Below are 23,051 nucleotides of genomic sequence, written 5' to 3'. Positions count from 1 at the left end.
GTGAATTTCTGTTTCCTCATACATAAGATGGGAGTAACTTTACCTGGCATTTATTTACATCCTTCTTTATTCACATTGCACCTTGACCCAGTGCTGTTATCAGCACGAAGGCTGAGATAAACACACATAAAGCACCTAACCTAGACTTGGCATCCTGTCGGTACTCAATAAATGGGAATTCTTTTTCCTTCCCTGTTCTTGGAAATTGGACTATGGTATAACCCAGCTGATGTGCCTTCCTTTATAAAGAAAGAACTCCTCCTCTAATGCTGAGGATAGTACTGTCTGAAATTGAAGGAGGGTGAAAACTACTTCACTCTCAACTTTTTCTCTTATTGCTTTGCTCATGGCCCAAACATGCTTCACATTCTCTCTGGAAGTCTGTAGACTAGGGAGTTATAGAATGGAGTCTTCTTTTATTACTTGTGGATAAAGATTCCTCAACAGCATATGTGAAAAAGACTCAAATGTTTGGTTGACTGCAAAATTAACATGAGTCAACAGAGTGATGAGCAAGCAGGAAATGTATTTTAGGAAGTGTGAAGGGAATGGTCCAGTGAGAGGATAGTCTGAGACTCATTCTCCTCGTGTTGGTCAGACTACGCTTAGACTAAAGGACTCAGTTCCAGATGCTGACATCTGGGGACGGATCATCAGAAAGGGAGGACAGGGTGTTTGAGTAACTTTCAGAAAATCTGAGGCTCCTTAAGCTGCAAAAGATGTCTTTCAGGAGGGAGATGTATTGTCTCTTGTTTTTTTAATGGAGGGAACAAAACACTGCCACTTTGGATTTACATAGAGCAACAATTTCTAAGGAGTTTGTAGAAGTACACATTTGAGCTTATGTGACTCCCCAGGGAAGAATTAGGGACAGTAGGCAGAAGTTATAGAGAAGTAGTTTTAGTGGTATTTCTGTTTCTATTTCTCTGCACAACTCTGGGTTATTGGAAGAATTGGTTATTAAAACTATTTAAAACTGGGCTTTGTTACAGCCAGTTTCAGCATGATGTTACATACAAAAGATATTCAAAGCAATATTGAAATTGTGAATTGGAAAGAAATATAACCATAAATATACCAGAAATTAAAACAGGTAACAAGAGACAATAAGGTATGACTTTGTGTCAGTTAATTCAGAAGACATGCAAAATTGTTAACTTCTAGAAAACAATAATCAATATAAACTTAAGAAGAAATAACCTAAATTCTATGATCTTGAAAGATAATACATCAATGATTATATCTACCTATATTATGAAATCACATACAAATAATTTTCTTTTAAGACAGAGTCTTGGCTCACTGCAACTTCTTCCTGGGTTCGAGCAATTCTCCTGCCTCACCCTCCTAAGTAGCTGGGATTACAGGCAACCACCACCATGCCTGGTTAACTTTTGTATTTTTAGTAGAGATGAGGTTTCACCATATTGGCCAGGTTGGTCTCAAAACTCCTGACCTTAAGTAATCCTCCTGCCTCACCCTCCCAAAGTGCTGGGATTTCAGATATGAGCCACTGCACCTAGCCACAGATAATTTTTTACAGGTGATTCTTACTAAGGTTTCAAGGAACATAAAATCCCAATCTTACATAAACTATTCCAGAGACTATAATAACATTACAAAATGAAAGAGTACCCCAAAGCTCATTTTATTAGACTGACATAAACTTGAATCCAAAATAAGACAAGGCCAGTAAAGAACATTTTAGGTGTGACTCACACGTGTAATCACAGCACTTTGGGAGGCTGAGGCAGGTGGATCACCTGAGGATGGGAGTTCGAGACCAGCCTGACCAACAAAGAGAAACCCTATCTCTACTAAAACTACAAAATTAGCTGGGCATGGTGGCACATGCCTGTAATCCTAGCTACTTGGGAGGCTGAAGCAGGAGAATCACTTGAATCTGGGAGGCAGAGGTTGCAGTGAGCCGAGATCGTGCCATTGCACCCCAGCCTGGGCAACAAGAATGAAACTTCGTCTCAAAAAAAAAAAAATTGTAAGCCAACTTCACTTCTAAATATAAATTTATAAATTCTAATAAAATTCAGCAAAATTGGTAACTTTAAAAATGAAAATACACTATATTTTGTTGAAAAACAAAAACATACTATACCATATACTGCATAGTAATACACTATAACTGTTAAGTTCCCGGGAAAGCAAGGATGATTTAATATTAGAAAAATCTATTAATACAATTTACCACATTAAGAAATTGCAAGAGAAAAAGCACGCAATTACTTTAACAGAGGCAGAAAAATTATTTGTGAAAATTTATACTCTTTCATGTTAAAAAAATCAGGAGATACAAATTGAAGCAAATTTTCTTCATACGTCTGTCAGAAACTTGTAGCAAACGTCATATTTAGTGGTAAATCTTTAGTTACTTCCTTTAATATGAGGAACAAGACAAAATGCCTACAATTGTTATTTCTAACCAATCATTATTTGGAGGTTCTAGCTGAACAGTAAGACAGGAAAAGGAAGGCATATAAAAACAAAACAAAACAAAACAATCACTGTTCACAGAAATTGACTGCCTTCCTAGAGTCTGAGAGAAAATACAGGCAAGCAATTGGAACTAACATGAAAAATCAACACATTACTAAACACAATATTAGTATAAAGATAAATTACACTCCAACATCAATAATTTTAAAAATATTAAATATTATTTAAAAATTGGACATTGATATTGTATCCTGAGACTTTGCTGAAGTTGCTTATCAGTTTCAGAAGATTTTGGGCTGAGATGATGGGGTCTTCTAGATATACAATCATGTCATCTGCAAATAGAGACAGTTTGACTTCCTCCTTTCCTAATTGAATATGCTTTATTTCTTTTTCTTGCCTGATTGCTCTGGCTAGAACTTTCAATACTATGTTGAATAGGAGTGGTGAGAGAGGACATCCTTGTCTAGTGACTGATTTCAAAGGGAATTCTTCCAGCTTTGCCCATTCAGTATGATATTGGCTGTAGGTTTGTCATATATAGCTTTTACCATTTTATGATATGTTCCGTCAATACCTAGTTTATAGAGAGTTTTTAGCATGAAGGCTGTTGAATTTTATTGAAGGCCTTCTCTGCATCTATTGAGATAATCATGTGGTTTTTGTCTTTGGTTCCGTTTATGTGATGGATTACATTTATGGATTTGCGTATGTTGAACCAGCCTTGCATCCCCGGGATGAAGCCTACTTGGTCTTGATGGATAAGCTTCTTTGTGCTGTTACAATCTGTTTGCCAGTATTTTATTGAAGATTTTTGCATCAGTGTTCATCATGGATATTGGCCGGAAGTTTTCTTTTTTGGTGAGTCTCTGCCTGGTTTTGGTGAAATGATTTAGGGAAGATTCCCTCCTTTTGTATTGTTTGATACAGTTTCAGAAGGAATGGTACCAGCTCCTCTTTGTACCTCTGGTAGAATTCGGCTGTGAACCCATCTGGACCTGGACTTTTTTTGGCTGGTAGACTATTGATTGCTGCCTCTACTTTAGCCCTTGTTATTGGGGTTTCAACTTCCTCCTGGTTTAGTCTTGGTATAGTACAAGTGTCTTAGGAATTTATCCATTTCTTTCTGGTTTATTGGTTTATGTGAGTAGAGCTGTTTGTAGTAATCTCTGATGATAGTTTGTATTTCTGTGGGATCAGTGGTGATATCCCCTTTATTGTTTTTTATTGCATCTATTTGATTATTTTCCCTTTTCTTTTTTATTAATCTGGCTAGTGGTCTATTTTGCTGATCTTTTCAAAATGCAATCTACCCATCTGACAAAGGGCTAATATCCAGAATCTACAAGGAACTAAAACAGATATACAAGAAAAAAACAAACAAACTCTATTCAAAAGTGGGCAAAGGATATGAACAGACACTTTTCAAAAGAAGACATATGTGAGGCCAACAAACGAAAAAATACTCATCACCACTGATCATTAGAGAAATGCAAATCAAAACCACACTGAGATACCATCTCACACTAGTTAGAATGGCGATCATTAAAAAATCTGGAGACAACAGATGCTGGAGAGTATGTGGAGAAATAGGAACATTCTTACACAGTTGGTGGGAGTGTAAATTAGTTGATCATTGTGGAAGACAGTGTGGTGATTTCTCAAGGATCTGGAAACAGAAATTCCATTTGACCCAGCAATCCCATTACTGGGTATATACCCAAATAATGATAAATTGTTCTATAAAGACACATGCACACATATGTTCGTTGCAGCCCTGTGTACAATAGCAAAGACCTGGAACCAACCCAAATGCCCATCAATGATAGACTGGACAAAGAAAATGTGGTACATATACACCATGGAATACTACACAGCCATAAAAAATGATGAGTTCATGTCCTTTGTAGGGACTTGAATGAATCTGGAAACCATCATTCTCAGCAAACTGACACAAAAACAGAAAGCCAAATGCCATATGTTCTTACTCATAGGTGGGTGTTGAACAACAAGAACACATGGACTCAGGGAGAGGAACATCACACACTGGGGGCAGTTGGGGTGGGGTAGGGGAGAGACAATTGAGGGTGGGGAGGGAGGGGAGGCTGGGGAGGGATAGCAATAGCATGGGGAGAAATGCCAGATATAGTATGCACCTAAAGTAAAATAAATAAATTTTTTAAAAAATCTAAAGTGAAAGAGAAAAAGAGCTGAGAAATTAAATGGCAAATACCTGACCCCCCCCAAAAAAAATTGGTTCTCCTCTAATTAATTAATGAATTCAGAACAATCTCACTAAAATCAAAACTTTTTTTTTTCTTTTGGATGCTTGATAAGATGATTTAAAAAGAATCATGTGGAAGAGCAAAGGACCAAGAAGTTTGCAGAAGACCAAGATAGGAAGTCTCACTTTAACCTATTAAATATGTCAGCCAGGGTTCAATCAAGGCACTAGAGCCACAAAGAGTGTTATGAGATGGGATTTATTCTAGGAAGCAGATCTTATCCAATTGTGGGAGGAGCTGGGGAGATGAAGATCTGGAAGGAGAAGCTGGGAGATCAGAGAAGAGTCTAAACTGTCTTCTGAAAGCACTGGCATAAGTTGACATGTCAGAGTTTACAGAAAAATCTAAGAAGCCAAGTACACATCCAGCTACTGAATTTGTACCGCAAAGGGAACTCATGGAGACGTTTGTGTGAAGCTATTGCCTTTGTGAAGCCACCTCCTCTGTGGCTCTTAGCCAAATATCTGGTAGTAGGTCTTAGGCTATCAGACAAGAATTTGGGAAGAGGAACAGGATGCAAAGCAGAGGAGAGCAAGGGCAAGTTAGAATTTGTTAGGTACTTCTGTGTCCGTCACCCATCTAAACGTGAAGAGCTTCAAAAAGTGAAGGACTCCCCTTCACTTCCACATCCCGAAGTCTCACAGAAGGTCTTATCTTGGCCAACTTGGACCTGGAACCACACAGAGAAGGGAATTCCTAGTTCAACCAAAGTGGTAATGAAATAATCTAACATGTCAAGATGAATGTTAAAGCTATTATAATTAAGACAGTGAAAACCTGGGCAACATAGGGAGACCCTGTCTCTACAGAAGAAAAAAAAATTAGCAGGTTCAGTGGCATGCACCTGTGTGGTCCCAGCTACTTGGGAAGCTGAGGCAGGAGGATCACTTGAGGCCAAGAGTTCTGGATCAGCCTGGGCAACACAGCGAGATCTCTTCTCTTACAAAAATAAAAAAAAAATTAGCTGGGCATGGTGAAGTGCACCTGTAGTCCCAGCTCCTCAGGAGGCTGAGGCAGAAGGATTGCTTGAGGCTAAGAGTTCGAGGTTGCAGTGAGCTATGATCAAGCCACTGCAGTCCAGCCTGGGCAGTAGAGTGAGACCTTGTCTCAAAAACAACAAAAACAAAAACTAAGCAACAACAACAAAAAGACAGGAAGGAAAAAAGGAAGAAAGGTTTGTTGTAGGCAAAAAAAAAAAAAAAAAAAAGACAAAAACCAAAACAAGTAGAGTAATGGAATAGAGAGCCTAAAACCAGACCTATTCATATATAGAAATAATCTGACAAAAATGACTTTACAAATTCATTAATGATACCACAATATTTGGTTTCATATATAGAGGTGATTGAAAAAATTCCTTACCTCACACTAGTCACAAAATTAAATTCTACATGAAATAAATCCTAAAATCCTAAATGTGAAGAACAAACTTTAGGAACTTTTACAAACAAAATATAGGAGGATATTTGTATGACTGCACTGAAGAGAAGGATTGATTAAGCAAGAGGAAAAAGAATACAAAGAATGAAACATTGACTAGATTCCAATTTAAAACTTCTTAACAAAAAATGTCATAAACACTAAAAAGACAAGCACAGACTAAAAAAGAATACTTCCAACATATAACAACAAATGAGTGATTGTTGTTCAGAGTAGTTAAAGGATACCTACAAGTCAAAATGAAAAGTCCTAGAGTAAGTAAGGAAAGGAATAGGAAATTCACAGGAGACAAGATTTGAATGCCAATTCAGAATGTTAAAACAGGGCTCACACTTACTGAGCACTCACTGTATATTATTCTAAAGGCTTTATTGAGCATTAACTATATATTATTCCAAATGCTTTGCATATGTTAACACACGTATTCTTGGCAATGAGTACATGAAGTAGGTACTATGACCTCTTTCTTCTTCCAGAGAGGGAAAGTAGGGTGGAAGCCATACAACTAGTAAGCAGTAAAGCCAGCATTTGAACACCAGTGGTTTGGCTCTAAAATCTGGGTTCTTAACTACTGTTCTAGTTTATCAACTTGTTAAATTTAATCATCTGACCATATTCACTGTTGTCAAGGATGTGGCAGAATGGGAACAAGTGAACCCTATTTGTTGGAGTGTAAATTGATAAACCACTTAGTTGGAGAGCAATTTGCCTTTGTAAATTGAGGCTGTTAGGTCCACAGCTTAAAGTCATACACATATAAACAAGGAAAATGTACAAGAATGTTTTTTGCTGCAGTGTTTGTAATGATACAAAAATACAGTGTAGAATATGGGTACTATGGAATATTAATATGAAATAATCTAAAACTCTATAATATAATTTTGATTTTAAAAAGCAAGTTGGAAATGAATATATACAGAGTATGGTGCCACTTATATAAAGTTTAAAGGTATGCAAAACATTGTATGGTTTATAGATGTTGTAAAATTATAAAACATGAGAGAACAAATGTAAAATTCAGGAAAATGGTTGCCATTATGAAGGGGAATGAAATAATGAGATGAGGGATTTTGCAGGAAAGATAAATTGTATGCATAATGCCATATTTCTTTGAAAAATGAGTAAATAGGGCAAAATATTAAGACACAACACAACTAGGTGGTGAATATATTCTATTCTTTTTTGTATTTTTTACTTCAATGGCCTGAGCCACATTTCTTACCTCACTTATCACTCATCCTCTTTCATATTGCCACCTTCTGGGGCTTCCTGCCTTTCATTGAACAAGCTGTGCTTCCTCACGTCACACTTCCCCTCACTTGGGAATGTCTTCTGCTTAGAAAAACCCTGTTCATCTTTCATGGCTTGGAATACTTCATTTAGAAAGGCACCTGAACCTGTACCCATGTTTATTAGCAGCATTGTTCACAAAAGCTAAAGGGTGGAAGGATTCCAAATGTCCATCAACTAATAAGTGAATAAATGAAATATGGTATATCCACACAATGGAATATTATTCAGCTGTAAAAAGGAAGGAAATTCTGACACATGCTACAACATAGGTGAAACTTGAAGACATTATGCTAAGTGAAATAAGACAGTCACAAAAGCACAAATATTGTGTGAGTCCAGTTATATGAAGTACCTAGAGCAGTCAAATCCATAGATGCAGAAACTAGAATGGTGATTGCCAGGGGCTGGGAGAAGTAGGTGACATAGTTTGGCTGTGTCCCTACCCAAATTTCATCTTGAATTGTAGCTCCCATAATCCCTACATATTGTGGAAGGGACCCAGTGGGAAGTAATTGAATAATAGGGGTGAGTTTTTATCCATGCTGCTCTCATGATAGTGAATAAGTTATGAAATCTGATGGTTTTACAAAGGACAATTCCCCTAAACACACTCTCTTGCCTGCTGCTGTGTAAGACATGCCTTTTGCTCCTCCTCCACCTTCCACCATGAATGTGAGGCCTCCCCAGTCATATGAAATTGTGAGTCTACTAAACTTCTCTTTCTTTATAAATTATCCAGTCTTGGGTATTTCTTCATAGCAGTATGAAAATGAACTAATACGGTAGGGATTGGAGAGTTATTAATAAGGACAGGGTTTCAGTTTGTGGAGATGAAAAAGTTCTGGAGATGGATAGTGGTGCTGGTTGTACAACATCATGAATGTACTTACTGCCACTCAACTGTTCACTAAAAAGTTGGCTAAAATGGTGAATTTTATGTTACATGTACATTTTGCTGTATTAAAACAAACAAAAAGCCAAAAGGCAACTTGAAGTATCTCAAAAAAGAGGCAGAGGAGGATGACATTTCTCTAACTTACTCCCAAGTAGAAGCCATCTAGCCTCAGCGCCTGCAGGCTCCCCTGTCTCCTCTCACCTTGTGGATGTGTTCTGTTTTTCCAGTGGTATCTTTGCTGCTTCCTGTAAGGCAAACTCAAATTACCACTTCTACACTCCTGCTTCCTACCCATCACCCCAGTGATGATAGTAAACCCTGGGGTGCTTTCTTACCTGTAGTAGTCTGTTCTTATACTGCTATAAGAAATATCTGAGACTAGGTAATTTATAAAGGAAAAGAAGTTTAATCGACTCCAGTTCCACATGGTTGGGGAGGCCTCACAATCATAGTGGAAGGTGAAGGCGGAGCAAACGGCATGTCTTACATGGTGGCAGGCAAGAGAGTGTGTGCAGGGGAACTGTCCTCTTGACTTATTCAGACTTCTTGAGACTTATTCACTATCACAGGAACAGCATGGGGAAAACCTGCCCCCATGATTTAATTACTTCCTGCTGGGTCCCTCCCAGGACAGGTGGGATAATGGGAACTACAATTCAAGATGAGATTTGGGTAGGGACACAGCCAACCTGTATCATCTCCCCTTCTGACTAAACCCAGTGCTCTGAGCCTCTTGTTTCAGAGTCTGTTTCTACCTTCTCCTTCAATATCCCTCCCCCACCCAGGCTTTGAGAATCTGTTTTCAGAGTTGTAACCTCACCTCATGTTCTGATTGCTTCCTGGGCCTGGCAATCTGGTTTTTGTTTCTTGACTCCATTGTGAGTATAAACAGGATTCACCAGTGACTCTGCTTTATAGGAAGGGCCAAGCCTTCTGCGTTAAGGAACAAAATTTGCTGATGGGAACTATAATGTGACTCCATTTTATGGTTTATCAAATGTGGACTTGCTTGTTATTATAAAATCAATTTAAAGCCTTTAGGGTGATCTATTTAAACACATACGTATGTATGTTTGTGTGTGTGTGTGTGTGTGTGAGTGTGTGTGTGTATGAATGGATATATATATATCTATATCTCCATTTGCTTGTGTATGCATAGAAAAATACCAGAAGCGGATAACAGAGGTTTCTAGGGGAAGGGCAGTCTTTGGTTCAGTGCTGGAGCTGAGTGACAGCAGAAGAAAAATTCCCTGTAAACTTCCCACCTTTTCTTTACCTTAAATTATTTATAATAAGCATATAATAATAGGAAATATTCACAGTGAAACGCTGTGTTTTAACTGGTGTAATAAGCTCTTAGTATTTGATCCTGAGAGTCCCTCTTTCAGAGGTACTGTTGTTCAGATATGCTGCTAAATCTAATGTCAGCTTCCAGGGGAAATCATCATTGGGAGATGCAATTTCAGATCTAGCTGGAGAGAGGCAAGGGTGTGGCTACAAACCCCTTTTCTAATCTGAACAGGATATTTGTGAGGTAGTCACTGTGTGGCTATGGAGATGAGTGATGGGGCTGCCGTTCTGGTCCTGCCGCTGCTGCTTCCTCTGAAAGCAATTTAGAGGTGAGCCAAGAGGAACAGCGCCTACCCCTTTAATTAGCCTGCGGAGCCAGGCAAGGTAAATATTTGTGACTGAAACAGCATGGATCCATGGAAGCTGGGATTTTAGCCTAGAAGCCTTGTGCTGCCAAGTTGCCATGAGACCAGAAAGCTGGAGCTATGTTTTGCCTCAGAAAGTGCTTCTGAATTGAAGTGGGAAGGAAATTAGCAGTAGAATTAAGGTCTGTGTGTTAGATGAGGATGATAAGGGTTTATCTGTACCTTAGGTTAAAGGCACAAATTGTACCTATTTTTGTTTTGTCTTTATATTGATTTTTGATACTAAAAAAACATTCAGGCTGGGCATGGTGGCTCCTATGTATAATCCTAGTACTTTGAGAGGCTGTGGTGAGAGGGTCGTTTGAGCCTAGGAATTTGAGACTAGCCTGGGCAACAAAACAAGACCCTGTCTCTATAAAAAATTAGCCAGGCATGGTGGTGTTCACCTGTAGTCCCAGCTGCTTGGGAAGCTGAAGTAGGGGATCGCTTGAGCCCAGGAGTTGGAGGCTGTAGGGAATTATGATGGCCCTACTGCACTCCAGCCTGGGTGACAGAGCAAGACCCTGTCTCTAAAATAACAATAAACATTTCTAAAAGGAAAAAAAACATATAAATAAAAATTTTAGTGTCCTGAATGTTGACTTATTGAACTCCCTGCATTTACTAGCTCATTCTCTGGTTTCCAGGGATCCTGAGTAAAAATTAGATCATTTCACTGCTCTGCTTATAACTTTTCAATGCCTTTTCATTTCTCTTAGGATAAATTCCTGACTTCTATAGCTCATATGAAGGATGACTGTATGACTGATTATTCAAACTGGGATGGCTATCAATATATATGCAAAGAAAACAGATGCAAGGGGGACTCTTCCAGGGAAACTAAGATGTACCCACAAGACCTTGCCAGATCTGGCTCCAGCCCCAACTCTCCCTGTCCCCATCTGCTCACTTTGCTCCAGGCATGACTCCCTTTCTTGTTTAATGACATCACCGTTGGAGTCTTCACTGTCCTCTCAGTCATGCTCCTGTCTGCTTTATTTATCTTTGTGATCTCAGATGTCAACTCCTCAGAGAGAGAGGCTTTCCATGACCCATTCTAGAGTAGTGGCCCCAGTTATCTCTGCACATTTCCGTCATCACACCTGATATAATCTGTGAAGATATTGTTTATGCATTTGCTTACTGTCTGTGTGAACTACTGGGATGGGGCCAGGGACTTGTCTGTCTTGTTCACTAGCCTGGCACATGGTAGGGACCCAGTAAATACATGGCAAAGGAATGAACAATCAGGTGAAGATCCTTACGTCGGACTGAATCACCCAGAGATGTCCACTGCCTTTCTCATCCTGTGAATTAGGTCCATCTTCAGTAGAAGAGAATGAATATAAACCCAGAAAAGCAGAGGGAATAGAATGAGAGAGAGCATGCTGGACAAATCTTGGCTACATTTGTAGCCAAGGGTATACACTTTATCCTTCATTTGTTCTTTAATGGGGGGACAAAACAAAAATAGGTACAATTTGTGCCTTTAACCTAAGGTACAGATAAACCCTTATCATCCTCATCTAACACATAGACCTTAATTCTACTGCTAATTCATTTATATAAATTTAAATAAACTTCCCCTCCCTTCGCCTTTAACTAGAATTGGGATTGGGGTTCCATATTTACAGCCGAAGACTTCTAGTAAAACACAATTAGCCCTTTTCCTTTGGAATATGTATTCCCATTTTTAAAGGACAACATTGTGACAGCATATATTAGTTGTACCCCATTATTGATTTTATCTTCTTCCTTGGTAAATTAAGGGAGAATAGATTAGTTTCATATTTCTGCTGTAACAAATTGCCACTTAATTAGGGGATTAAAACAATATACATTTATTATCTTACTATTCTAGAGGTTAGAAGTCTAAAATGGGTTGAAAGGGCTACATTCTTTCTGGGGGCTTAAGAGGAGAATCTGTTTCTTTGCCTTTTCCAGCTTTTAGAGGCTACATGCTTTTCTTGACTTAGAGCGCCCCATATTTTGCTTCCATAATCACATCTCCTTATCTGAATCTGATCCTCCTTTATAAAGACTTTTGTGATTACACTATCCAGGTTTCACCTTGGTAATGCAGGATAACCTCTCCATCAAAAGATATTTGACTTAATCACATCTGCAAAGCTCCTTTTTCCATAAAAGATGACATATTTACAGGTTTCAGGGATTGGAACCTGGGCATCTTAAGCAGGCCGTTATTCTGTTTATCACAAAAGGCAACTCTCCCTGTCCCCATCTGTTCACTTTGCTCCAGATATGACTCCCTGTTTCTTCGCTCATGGCTGGAATGTGGATATACCAGCTGGAGCTCAAGCAACCATCTTGGGCCATTATTTAGAAGTCATGGGCTGAGGAAAGGGGAGTAGTAAGGTTGAATGCTCTGGGATCCTAACAGTTTTGTGACCTACTCTGCCAGTCTCAGACTGCTGTTCTTCTGACTTCTTTGAGGTTCTTTTGGGTTTTCTAAATCTGACTGATACAATTATACTCTTTATACTTTTTTGTGTTCTCCCCTTTCCTCTCGGTTTTATATCCCAACTATTTCTCCATGCTATTAAGTATTTAAGTGTTTTACAACAGCTGTTTTGTTGTTGTTATTATTGTTTTTAAAGACGGAGTCCTGCTCTGTTGCCCAGGCTGAAGTTCAGTGGTACAATTAAGTTCAAGGCTCACTGCAGCCTTGAACTCTTGGGCTCAAGCGATCCTCCCACCTCAGCCTCCCTGGTAGCTGGGACTACATGCACATGCCACCACACCTGGCTAATATTTTTCTTTTTTTTAAATTGTGGAGACAAGGTCTCATTATTATGTTGTCTAGGCTGATTTCGAACTGCTGACTTTAAGCAATCCTCCCACCTCAGTGTCCCAAAGTCCTGGGATTACAGGTATGACTCACCATGCTTGGCCTCACAAACTTGAGTTTTGAGGACTATACAATATTCCAAGTTTTATGTAATGATTCCTCAACTATTTAACAATTAGATTTTAATTTTAATTTAATTTAATTTAATTTTGAGATGAAGTCTTGCTCTGCGGCCCAGGCTGGAGTGCACTGGCATGATCTCAACTCACTGCAACCTCTGCTTACCACTTCAAGCAATTCTCTACCTCACCCTCCCAAGCAGCTGGGATTACAGGCATGTGCCACCATGCCTGGCTAATTTTTGTACTTTTAGTAGAGATGGGATTTCACCATGTTGGCTGGGCTCGTCTTGAACCCCTGACCTCAAGTGATCTGCCTGCCTCAGCCTCCCAAAGTGCTGGGATTACAGGTGTGAGTCACTGCACCTGGCCAACAATTCGATTATTTTTAAAAATTATTTTGAATCAAGAGTTCCATTGTTTTAATAGAAGGATTATAAGAGGACATCCATGGTTAAATGTGCATCTCACATCATAGCATGTGCTTATATTAGGCCAATACATATTTAAATCGGGGCCAGGTGTGGTGGCTTATACCTGTAATCCTAGCACTTTGTGAGGATCCTCCCTGAGGTGGGAGGATCGCTTGTGCCCAGGAGTTTGAGACCAGCCTGGGTAACACAGGGAGACCTCCATTGCTATAAAAAATTTTATAAAAATTAGCCAGGCATGGTGGCATCCTTCTGTGGTTCCAGCTACTCAGGAGGCTGAGGCAGGATTGACTGATTGAGCCTGGGGGTCAGAGGCTGCAGTGAGCTGTACTCCAGCTTGGGTGACAAGCTGAGTCCCCATCTCAAAACAAAACCAAAAATCAAATAAAAATGACCAAGTCAGATGGGAGCAAATTACTCTGGTTAAAAGAAAGCCTCTGTAAGAAAACCTTCAATTTCACATGCTCTGAATTTGAAAACCTAAATCCAGGAAAGTGGCAGGAATATCACATATATAATACTTTTTAAACTACCAAGGTGACAGTAACATAGCCCAGGGAACTTTTAAAAATAAGTTTTTCATACTTGAGTAAAACTTGGTTCTATTAAATATCTTTAGTTGGATTTTTCTGCAAAGAAGATTGTGGGGAAAAAATTGAGTCACTTGTACTGTCACTGTCCCGTGGAGCAATAACAAATGATACTCTCAACATCCCACACAAACAGCACATTTGGCAATCTTTAGTGCTCTGTAATATTTCCCTGAACAGCAGCCATAAAATAAGCTAAAAGGAACTCAAATATAGGTCAATGATAAGACCTCTTTTGTAATATGCAGTCTCAGGGGTTGTGTAATTATAGTGAAGATAAAAAGTCCACAATGCATCCTGTGCAGAATGGCTGTCACTCGCATGTTATTTACTCATCTGTTTATTTAGCTCACCAATCCCATTTTTTTAAACCCTGTATCTTTCTTCACTGCACTCCTTATAGCTTAATATTGCATATTTATTTATTTACTTGTTTTTTTGGCTACCTCATTAAAGTGTAGCAGGGATCTGGCCGACCTTCTTCACTGGAGTAGTCTCAGTGTTGTAGGCACAAAGTGGGTGTCACATCACAGACACCCACTGCAAGGTGGGTGGGAAATTTGGAGGGGAACTAAAGGGATACGGTGGGACTGAGTCATGAAGGCACTGAAGGGGATTTGAGGAACTTGAGGCAGTGGGGCGGGGGCGGTCACAGAAGGATGTTAAACTGAAGTTTGAGGATGGTGACGGACAAGATCAGACTTGGATTTTAGATAAATAACTCCAGGTTTGTTGCGGGGGAAGGGTTTGGGATGGCAAAATAGCCTGGAGTTAGACCAGTAAGAGGCTTTTGCAACATTCTAGGTAAGTGGAGAAAATAGCCCAAGTTCGAAAGTTGATAAAAATGAGATGAACAATAATTATCAGTACAGTAAAATTTGCTGTATAGATGGCTAGTCATTATAATCCATTGTCTAGACTACACTTCCCAGCCTCCTTTGCAGTTAGGTATGGCCATGTGATTATGTTCTGGCCAATGGGATTTGAGCAGGAAGAATGACCTCTGTAGAATTCTCTGGTACAGACTCCTTCATGTTTCCCTTTTCTGGCCAATAGGGATGGAGTAATCATGTACTGAAGATAACTGGCTATCTATTAACCTAAGTCCTTGTAAAAACCATGTAGATAAATGAGGAAGAAATGTCTATTATATAATCAAGCCATTGGACAATTTAAGTCCGTTTACTACAGCAGCTAATGTTACCCTAATGAATTTTAGCACATGTATTTTTTGCTAAGCATCATTCTTAATGCTTTTTATATGATAACTCATTTAGTCTTCCCAACAGTTTAGGATCATTTTATTGTTTTTATCCGCAATTTATAGGTGAGGAAATGGAAACACAGAGGGACTGTGCAATCTACCAAAGTTACACAGCTGGGAAACGATGGAACCAGATTTCAGAGTTCTGGCTCTAACATTTTAAGCAATATCTGATTGTGGAGCTGGATATGAATGAATACTTTAAAAAAAAAAAACTATAGATGCTCGTTCCTTTCAATTAAACATTCTGAATTAAAATGGAACCTTAAAAATGTTTAAATGATCAAGCGCAAACATTAATTAAAAAGCAAGTCATTTTTATAAGATAATATTTCAGTAAAATGTAAATAAAACCACCTTACGTGAGGTTTCCTGGAATCAGACCATGTGCCTAAGATTTCTATGCAAGAGCTTTAAGGAAGAGTTCCTTGGAAGTAAGGGAAGCAAGACTGGACAGAAGGAGAAGGTAAGCTATAATATAGTCAACACAGAGCCCGTGGCATGGGATGAGTCCTCGAGCTGGGATCACTCTTCAGAATTATCACTCATCAGGGCAAGGGGTCTGGGCTTCTCTGTGCTCTGCCTCAACCAGTCATCACTGGATATGGGCTGCCAGCTTGGAGAATTTGTGAGCTTGAGTAAGGCAGCTTCTTTGGAGAGAGATTTAGCTATGAACCAGCATTCCCATGCAGCTGGAAGAATGAGCATCATGGTCTCGAAGGATCTGAGTGGATCCTCACAGTATCCACCACAGAAATCATGAACTACTCTATTTAAAAATGTTCAATTGCTCTAGATTGTCCCATTGAGCTTCAGACTCATGTAGCCCACTATCTACTAATTGTGTCTAAAGCATAAAATATATGCTGCAGGGGGGGTTGCCTAAAAATAGGATTTCAGAGGTGAATTGACCTGGGGTGAAAGCCTTAAATGGTGTGCCAGGGAGCTTGGGTAGAGGGAAGCTTGGTGGCTTCATGGAGATGGAATAGCACAAGGACAGCACTGGCAGGTATATGATTCAGGAGCGGTTCTAACAGCTCATTGCAATAAGGAGCAGAGTCTGAATTGGTATCAATGGGATGGAGAAGAAGTGCTGAACTTGCAAAATGTTTTAAAGATTGTATTCAATGATTTTGATGGCTGAACGTGGAAGATGAGGCAATGTTTGAAGTAAAGCCCATAACTCCATCTTGGAAGACGATGAAAGGTGATGCTCGAAGAAAGATCATGGTCATCTTCACTCTATGGAGACATGTGGGGCCAGGCATGGTGCCTGTAATCCCAGCACTTTGGGAGGCTGAGGTGGGCGGATCACTTGCGGTCAGAAGTTCAAGACCAGGCTGGCCAACATGGTGAAACCTCATCTCTACTAAAAATACAAAAATTTGTTGGACGTGGTGGCGCACATCTGTAGTCTCAGCTACTCTGGAGGCTGAAGCAAGGGAATCACTTGAGCCAGGAGACTGAGATTGCAGTGAGCCAAGATTGAGCCACTGTGCTCCAGCTGGGTGACACAGAGACTCTGTCTCAAAAACAATCAAACAAGCAAACAAAAAGAGACATGTGTCGTGAAGCCATTCACTATCTTTTTTTTTTTTTTTTTTTTGAGATGGCATCTCACCCTGTCACCCAGGCTGCATTGTAGTGGCACAATCTCGGCTCATTGCAACCTCCGCCTCCTGGGTTCAATGGCCTCAGCCTCTCCAGTACTGGGACTACAGGTGTCTGCCACCACACCCATCTAATTTTTGTATTTTTTGTAGAGGCAGGGTTTCGCGTGTTGGCCAGGCTGGTCTTGAACTCCCTACCTCAAATAATCAAATAATCCACCCACCTCAGTCTTCCAAAGTTCTGGGATTACAGGTGTGAGTCACCATGCCTGGCTCTTTGACTCTATTTTTAATTGGTATAATAAAAACAAGTAATTCTCCAACTGGCTGCTGCTTCATTTTTTCTTTCTTTTGGAGAAACTTAGTTGCTTCCTCTGGTAACTTAAAATGAGTTGTGCTTTCCATCTATCATTGGTTTCTTCATCAGTCTGCTTTAACAAAAAGCTTCTTTCTGATATGCTTTTCCCTTTTCAATTGCAAATCTAAGTGTACCAGTGCAAAACATACACTTAAAAAACTAAACATAAAGTTTTAAAGCATATGTATGACATCCATTTTTTCTTTATTTCTCAGTAGTTCTATCATGAGGGTCCTTATGAGAAGTTCTAATAACAGAGCTAGGTTGTAGGTGCAATGAGTGGTGACATGGAGTGTGCTGGGCTTGGGGACAATGTCCAGTTGTTAGCAGCTGGTTGTTCTCAGTTTTGTAGATAAACTAGATTGCTCCTTAGGGCTGAGTCTGAATGACAATGTTAAATGGCTTTGCACACCTGGTGAGCATAGCTGTTATGTAACTCTGGCCATTGTACTTCGCCCTTTGTGTTTTCTGGAGTAAAACCGATTTTTCTGACCTGATTTAGACAAGATTAAAATCTAGCTAGCCTTTTGAAGGCTATTTTGTTGCCAAGTAATTAGAAAAATTTCTAACAGGATAGAAATTTATTTAAAAAATGGAAAAACAAAAAGCCATTAAATGGGATCAAATCTGTGTAGAAAACACCCATGTTGTATATACCTGGATTAAGTCAGTCATTCACTTCACGCACATTTATTGTGTAACTTCTCTGTGCCAGGCACTATTCTAGGTGTACCAAGAATATAGAGGTAGATGAGGGAGACAAATCCTTCCTCCCACAGAACTTACCTGCTAATGGTGTGAGACAGAAAATAAGAAATAATGGGAAAGCGTATGTTTGTAAGTAGTAGGAAGAAAATAAAAGTTGGGATTTAATTTACTCTTGGAGCTCTTCCTTCTCATCTTAAGAGGCTTTCCTGGTGAATAACTGGGTCTTTTATGGTCCTATGAGCAGGATAATGTGAACTCAAACCTATCATGTAGAGGGGCAAGTTGACAGACTCTGGAAATTTATTGGGGTAGGGAGGATGAGATTTTAAAACTTTGAGTGTGAATGAATACATATGATTTAAACTCCTACCTGGGACTGTCACCAGTCATTGTCCACAAATACATTGCTTAATATTAATAATTAATTAATAAAAAAACTATTCTGGGCACTCTTTTAACCAGCTTCTACTTAAGTGACTCATAGGAGGAACCAACATTCATTCCCTCTGTAAGGCTAAGGGACCGGATCCCTTTCTTCTCTGAGGAGTTGAGTTTTGTGTTTTTTGATAATCAGAATTGTTTGTTCCCGGACATATTTGTGCTAGTTTTACTTGTTATTAAAACTATGCTATCTACATGAATGTTACGTTAACAACACGAGGGTGAAGAGTGAGAATTATTACCATGACATTTAAATGGAATGCTTTGGAAAGACTCACTAATGTTAAATTAACGATATGAGACTAGGAAAAATAATAAACTCTGCAGTATGTTGCTCATGAGTGTCTTTAAGTTCTCACCTACTACAAAGAAAGGAAAGTTGAAAATGAAAAATGAGATCTTATGGGTGTGGTTTAGGCAAAAAAATGTGGTATTGGAGCCTTGCCAGTGAATCTATAGTGAGAATCTAAAGAACCATGGCCTTCCACTGGGTTGGTAAATACATTTTTAAAATATAATGTTTATGGGCAGGTTTATGATGGCTCACACCTGTAATTCCAAAACTTTGGGAGGCCAAGGCAGGCAGATCGCCTGAGGTCAGGAGTTCAAGACCACCCTGGCCAACATGGTGAAACCTCACCTCTACCAAAAAAATAAAAAGATTAGCCAGGCGTGGTGATGCACACCTGTGATGCCAGCTACATGGGAGGCTGAAGCAGGAGAATCTCTTGAACCTGGAAGATGAAGGTCACAGTGAGCTGAGATCGTACCACTGCACTCCAGCCTGGGCAACAGAGCAAGAGTCCATCTTAAAAATATATAATATAATATAATATGTTTATGAAACCACCTTTGCAAAGACTATACTATACCAGTGAGAGAAGTCTAGCATGGCTGACTCCATCTTGCTTCTAGCCTCATGGGCTGGCTGTCCTCACTCATTCCTGGGTGTAGACCAAGCTAACCATGGGAAGAATTTAGTGTATTAACTCTGAAACAAGCAAATAATAGTACCTACCTAAAACGGATGCTCTCCTTATTTGGGGGCTGAAAATGCCTTTGTAAGGCGAATGAAAAGCTACAGGATTAAGATTATGGAAGGGGCCTGAATTCTGCTAAGGTATAGGCAGAGTTTCTGTAATCTCTTACTGCTCAGGAATGTGGCCAGAGGTCACAAGATTTATGACTTCCCCCATTGCTCCTATAGATAACATCACAATTGTTGAACCTAAGATTGATCTTTTGAGATGTTTTTCAGGTTGCTGTAGCGCCCACCCAGAGGCAGACTAGCACTTGAGGATGATTTTCTTTACACTCCTCTGATTGCATCTCCAACCAATCAGAAAGACCCATTCTCTAGTCCCTGACTCACCAAACTATCCTTGAAAAACCTTAGCCTCTGAGCCTTCGGGGAGACCAACTTGAGTGATAATGACAGTCCCACTGGACGGCCCTCCATTAACTAAACTCTTTCTTTATTTCAATACCATGGTGTCAGTGAATTGATTTCTTCTGTGCATCGGGTGGGAAGAACCTGTTGAGGGATTACATTTACAACATAAATGTGTCCCATTTTTTTCCTTGACTGACATTTCTGATTAGCCCATTAATAAGTAGTTCTGATTAAGTTGAGTAAGATTTTCACTGTTTTGTAAGTTATGTGCTAAGGACAGCAGGTACCCAGGATACCTCCATTCAAGGAGCTCAGGAGTATTATCCTAATGTGATTAGATAAAGAATGTATATGTCTTCCAATAATTTATTTACCTGATCCAAATCTCCTTTCTCTCATGTGCACAATGGAAGCAAAGAAAATATTTTTACTTTGCGGCAGCACGTCTCCTTTGAGAATATCAAAGCTCTTACAGGGACAAATTTCTAAATCAGCAATCATGCTCATATTGCCCTAGGGAGGTAGATAGAGGTATTATCCTCTTACTGAGGATGTTAGACCAGTGTCAAGTAGCTAACAAATGCCTCCACGCTGTCTCTCAGGAGAATTATGTTTCTGCTCATCTCCCTGCTGCATTGTGTCCTGTTTCCTCTTCCAAATTATTCCCAGTGTTACTGAGAATTATGTGAGCATAAAACGAGCACTTGTCTGTGAGCCAGAACACACAGGCTCAGACCCTGGATGTGTTACTAACTGGTTGTAGCACTGTGAACACTGTTGTCAGCTTCTCTGTGTGTGCCTCAGTACCTTTACCTGTAAAATGGGAATGTCATTGCTCCTCATACCAGAGACCAGACTGTGGGCAAGGAGTGTTTTTCAAAACAAATATGGACATGGTAGCTGCAGAGAGTGAGAGCAGCAGTGGTCTGCGAGTTTCCTTCCGTTTCCCTTCTTCCCATTTCAGTATTCCTGCTTTCTGTGAAGGTATTTTTGATCACGAGCTGATTTGTAGGTTCTGGTTTGCACATTCATTATTGAGACCAGAAATGAAAATCTTTCCTCACATTCTCTTATTCTAATCTAGCCCACCCACCAAACTTGACTATTTTTCAATGATGGTCCTGGACTCACAGTAAGATATACAAGGAAAGGCTTGGATTATAGTCAGGATAATGATCTGTTCTGCTCTGAACTGCAAGACTCATTAAGTGGTGTTTTCAAAGGTTTGAGTAACTAATTGTTATCTCTTCACTTATTCATGGAGATACTGCTGATAATAGCAAAAGAAAAAAGTAAAATGTACTAAATTTCCACAATAGGGAATTGCTCAGGTAAATGATCTTATGTTGGAAGGCTACTAATAAAAGATGTAGATGAATATTTATTGGCATAGAAAGATAATTGTGGTAATTAAAGGAAACACTAACTTCAAAAGGGTAAAAGTACAACGTAATTCCACCATTATTAAAAATATGCATTTGAATCAAAATATTTGAGGGAATGTACAGTGACTGTCTGTGGGTGGTGGGATTACACATATTTAAATCTTCCTTCCTTATACTTACCTGCAATTTCTAATTTTTTGTAGTGGATATATGTTGCTTTTGGCAAAAGAAAAAAACTGATTTAGGTTGTATAAAATCCGATTCCAAAAACTATTTGTAGGAATGAAGAAAAAACATTTTGAAAATAAATAAGTGCTAACTCTAAAAGCTTTATTAAGCAGGGAAAAAAATTTTAAATAGCAAAAATGGTGAGAAGGAATATAAATAAAAATAAAGATAAATGGCAAAAATGAATTTTATTCTTTTTTAAAAGGATACAGTCATTTAGTAACAAATGTTTGAAATAAGCCAAGTATCAATTGCCAACCTGTTTCTTCTTAGCTGAATTCTACCTGAAAGTGCTTCTAAAAGGGACTCAGAGCATGATAAGTAAGCAGGATGCTTTGAAATACCAACTTGAATAATCGTAAGTAGCAACCTAATCTAATTTTTTTCTTTTTTGACTTGCCAAAATGTCGCTTTAAAACAAATCGCCTTCTTAGATAGAGGGCAAATATATTTGTCTTTCCAACCATAGTAAAAGCTGTCAGTTATCAAGTGCTGTTTATGTACCCATGTGTCATAATAATACACTATATTAATATATATATAATATTGAGATTATATATTATATATAAAACAAGCATTATACATATATAAAACATAAAAATATGCACACATATTTTTGAAGTGAGCATATTTTTATGTTTTTATATATGTATAATGCTTGTTTTATATAGAATATATGTGTATATAGATATATTATATATATGCTCACTCCAAAAGCTAATAACTTATCCAACTTCTACTTAAACTTTATTCCCAAAGAGGCGAACACATTGAAATAACATGATTAACCCCCACAAAGGCAATATAGTGTCCAATGACTTAAATGTTCCTTCTTAGTTATATGCCAAGCATTGGGTCTCTGTAACAGTAGCACATTTGAAACTTTGCCTCAGAGGCAATGAAACCAGATTTGAACCCCTGAGCACATAGCATTAAATTTGGTTGCTGCTCATTCTCCTGGAATGAAGGTCAGCTATTTTATACACAGTGAATAAGCCAAACCAATCATAAAACATGAGGAAACATCTCATTTGACTACTTTATCTCATGAAACGTGATCTTCTGTTTGGTCAGATCATTTCTGATAGCGTTACAAGAATAGTTCAGTTTATTTTTACCCACTGCTGTACAGATCATTCATTTGCTTTCTAAGTCCTCAGGGCTAATGGCCTGAATGAACAGGTGGGTGTACAGGGGTTGACCAAATATAAACTTGTACAGTTCATGTGTTTAACAACCATGGGTATTTTTTTTTTAATAAAAAGAAAATTCACTCAATACAGACAGCCCCTGCATTATTAGTCGTCATGATATATTCTGCCACAGAAAACTGTATTAATTTCAATTGAGATGATTTTTTTCCCTGAGCAGGTAAGAGATTAAATAGAAATCACTACCTCCATGATGCCTCTATTCTGGAGCCTCTTTTTTCCTTCATCTATGAAAAGCTCAATTTTATAATCTTGAGGATTTAAAATAGAATCTGTTAGTTTTTCTGACAATACTTATTTCTCATAAAAACAAGATTTTTGTGTTAGCTAGCTCACAGTAAATTTCATTGCGTGTGCCATTTCAGAGGAAATCAGAAGTTCTAATAAATACAACAGATTTGGAACCATTCCTTGCCCCTCATTTTTTTCTAGTTATGTAAGCCTCC

At 38.8% G+C, this 23,051-nt stretch overlaps 1 long non-coding RNA gene across 9 annotated transcripts in view; it reads left to right on the top strand.

Moving 5' to 3' along the window:
* The window catches only part of LOC103795360 (uncharacterized), a 273,323-nt gene that overhangs the window by 140,298 nt on the left and 109,974 nt on the right, over window positions 1–23,051 (top strand). For 6 of the 9 annotated variants that reach the window (XR_013521991.1, XR_013521987.1, XR_013521984.1 and 3 more), the window contains one exon: window positions 21,668–21,752. The exons of the other annotated variants lie outside the window; for them this stretch is intronic. This is a non-coding gene — a long non-coding RNA (uncharacterized LOC103795360). The remainder of the gene's footprint in view (window positions 1–21,667; window positions 21,753–23,051) is intronic. 9 annotated transcript variants of the gene reach the window in all.

The sequence above is a fragment of the Callithrix jacchus genome, chromosome 9 (genome assembly GCF_049354715.1).
Source record: "Callithrix jacchus isolate 240 chromosome 9, calJac240_pri, whole genome shotgun sequence".
Classification (NCBI taxonomy): Eukaryota; Metazoa; Chordata; class Mammalia; order Primates; family Cebidae; genus Callithrix; species Callithrix jacchus.
The sequence above is the reverse complement of the archived record's forward strand: the minus strand, read 5'-3'. Positions and strand labels throughout refer to the sequence as shown.